A 3,690-nucleotide genomic window follows, 5' to 3' on the forward strand; every position below is an offset into this window, starting at 1 on the left:
ATTATCTTATAATGAAAGTATTTTGAACAATTTTCACTGTTGTAATAATTCATTTATTTTTTATTTATTGACGTCAAATCTGATATTTGTCGCGCATCATTGTTAAAACTCATGCCGTGCCATGATTGCAATGATTTTCTTCAAACTGGAATGAAACAATGTTGTGGCGTTTAATAAAGCACTCCATGCAATTATCTTGTTAAACAAAGAAAACATCAAAACAGTTTAAAAGGAGGATTCATGGTATTACCACTAGTTAACAACCTGAATTTTTTCGTCTAAAATAAATTCTTCAATTTGGTACAACGATTTTGAGCAAAACCTTTATAATCGCACATTAAACAAAGGGAATAAAATACATTTTCTGCATCAATTTCGCTAAAAGAAACGGACACGTGATCCAGGATTTCTAAGACACAAAACAACATTTTCTATTGCAATAAAACTATTATTTTATTCAAAAGTTGGTAAATGAATATCTTAGGAAACAGGCAAAGGGATTCATTTTAACATCATGATAAACGGCGTTTTACACATTTGATCTAATTTGAACAATATTACCAAAATAAATATGTTTAAAATATCTTAGACTACTATAACAAGCTGTTTTGAAGAATGCCCGCGTATTAAAATAGTATTCTACTTGCCTTAAACAAAAGATTAAGCTGATATAGGACAGAATCTGAACAGTCACATCTGGAACTTAAGGATAGTAAAATGGTATAAGTATCTAATGCTGTAGTCATTTAACATTTGAACTGATGTCATAAAGCAGTTCTTTATAGAGTGAATATATCTTAAAGCTATACTGGGAATTCACATAAACATTTAACTGTACTGGAATCATACTGAAATAGTCTTGTTTCCTGGTTTACAATAATGTTAATAGACCATATTTAAATTCAATCGAATATATACACGCAACATCAAATGAGGTCAGGCTAATAAGCCGACGAGAAGCAATTTTTCATCATTAAACTTATCAGCATCATCTAAATTACGTATTTTTATTCATAGAGATGTTGCAAATTATGTATAAGCTACTCATACAAAGATTATCTAATCTTGCGCATGCTGGTATCATTGTGATAGATTTTGCAATATTTAACATAAGAATATCTGTATTTAAAAGATATCAGTGCAAGTTATAACTGCTATTTTTAACATTGACAGATGCGTACAGTATACCAAATAACTTTTTCCCCCATGAGCATATTGCGAAAAATGGCCGTTTTCATTGAAGAGCCTGATGTTACAAGTTCCAACTGCTATAAAACTATGAAAAATGCCTCAATGCTGATGAAACATGGCACAAAATGTAATGTTGACTAGATCATAGTCTCTGTAACAGCATGCTCAATCTTAAATTTCCCGTTACCATGGTAACGAAGGGACGTCTCAAAATTGCGAAAAATCACTATTTTGCATTGTTTTCTTTTAATCAAAACTGATTTCAAAGTGCTCTCAATGCAATGAGATAGAGTAAAAGGCTTTTCAGCGTTGGTTACACGTCACATTAAGATCGACCTGAGTCCACAATTTTCTCGGCGAGGAGGGGGACTACCGCCTCCCTTCAACCCCCCCCCAAACAGATAGGGGCACATCCCCCTTCTGGCAACCCCTTGATGTATCATGTGGATGGGGGGGGCGCCGAAAAAGTGGTCATTTTTTTAACGGAAAACAGTGTTTGGGGCCTAAAAATAGGGCATTTTTTCACTGATTGGGGCCTCAAAGGGGGTACAAAAAACCTTCAAAACACGTCTATATGAGGGAAAAGGTTAAACTATAACGAAAAAGCCAGATACTTCTAGCTTAAAAAGGCACAGTTTTCTACTTCGTTTAGCATTTACAAATTATCAACTCGACAAATTTCCTTTGACATGATTGAACAGTTATGTAATATTTGATAAAATTTAATATGTTTAACTTACTTTAATCTTTCTTGTTACTTATTATTTGATATAAAGGTTTTTGTTAAAAAACAAACTGAGTTTATTAGGATTTGTTTTCTCTTTCTACTTAACATTACTAACTTCAAATCACTTGCCCCTAACCGAAGTGGGTTCGAATCTTATCAATGACTTTGGATTATTTTAAATGTTAGGAAATAATCCAGCTGGCTCGGTGGATCCAGTTAGACGCCCATTCTTGCATGAAGTAATGGTCTTCCTCCACCAATTAAGCTTGAATGTTGCCGTATCCTGTACTGTGTCCAATGAAATTTATACAATCAAAGAACTGCAAGCTCTGTGGTTTTTTCTGATCTTTGCAATCTAAATCGTACTGTATATCTGTATGTATTTTCCTGTAAAAGTTATTGTTGTATACTATAATTCATCAGATGCAGTGACTGCGTTTAGATTTTTACTATAACAGTTTAAGTTTGATACATACGGAATTTTGCATGACTAGAGTTGCATAAAAAAATCATTTATGTTCATTTTTTTATGACAGCCACACTTAATCCTTGCATATCGTGGCTTCTTCCTCATAAAAAATAGGTGCCTTGACTAGGATTTGAACCCCAGACCTCTCACACCCTAAACGAGCGCGTTACCCCTTCACCACGGAGAGGTTATACGAAGAAACTTGAATAAAATCATATAATACTAAATTTAGAATTTCTATTTCGGGTTTGTAATCCTATTAATTTCGAGGCATTTTGTTCATGATAAACCTGTTGTTATAACACTGATGTAAATAGTTTAGCGAAAATCTTCTCGCCAAAACAGTCCGACATGTATATATTCCACTACTCACTGTGTACTACGCTCTGCAGTATTCGGCCATCGACATCGCTAAAAATACCATTCATTGATTAAAATGATATTCATTCGCGTAATTTGTGATTCTGCATTTATTGACATTCCGATAAGCCAACGCTACTTTTAAACTTTGATTGCGTTGTAATTTGTTGGATACTTGTAACAAAATAAAAATATTTCTTTCTTTTACATCGCTAGTATTAAGCTGTTTTGAGAACTACTTGTTTTTAGGTTTGTCGTGAATTTTTTTGTGTGTCAGAGATTGAATGATAGCATTGAATTTCCTGATCTGCGATCAGAAAATACAAAAAAATGATAGCTCATCAAATATCTTACACTATGTGAAAAACGCAATCCCCGAATAATGCCTTAAACGGTAAAATGTTGTGTCATAGGGTAGTAACCATAACTTAATAAAATATGAATACTGGTTGTTGTTTTCAATCGCAATTTGGGTCTCGTATTAAGTCAAACATATTTCTTTTCTCTACGTCAGTCATTCAATAACTTATAGTCCCGTTATCCTATTATTATACTCCTATAATAACATGTACTAACCGTTCACAAGTGTTTACACAAAGTGATATTTAACTGGTACGGTAATGCATTATTGCATTCCGTCATTGTTATCACTTTGACGATGTTATAAATCACTTCTCCACATCAAAGAGGATTGCTAAAACTACTGTCCTAGGATGATAATTTGGTCTTAACGGTACATGGAAAAGTCCAAAAACGGGGTTACCTGGATTATTATCCGATAACGTAAAAGTAAACACTTACATAATATACTATATAGCATTAATTTTACAGTATCGTTGGTGTATGACCTTTATGGCTCTGCCGGTAGATCGAAATTATTGTAACATTAAGTGTTTTGTACTCATTGGTTCGAACCCCCCGTAGTGCCATTTTTTATTTCTAT

Source organism: Ruditapes philippinarum, unplaced genomic scaffold, assembly GCF_026571515.1.
Source record: "Ruditapes philippinarum isolate M1 unplaced genomic scaffold, ASM2657151v2 ctg13800_1_1_1_1, whole genome shotgun sequence".
Classification (NCBI taxonomy): Eukaryota; Metazoa; Mollusca; class Bivalvia; order Venerida; family Veneridae; genus Ruditapes; species Ruditapes philippinarum.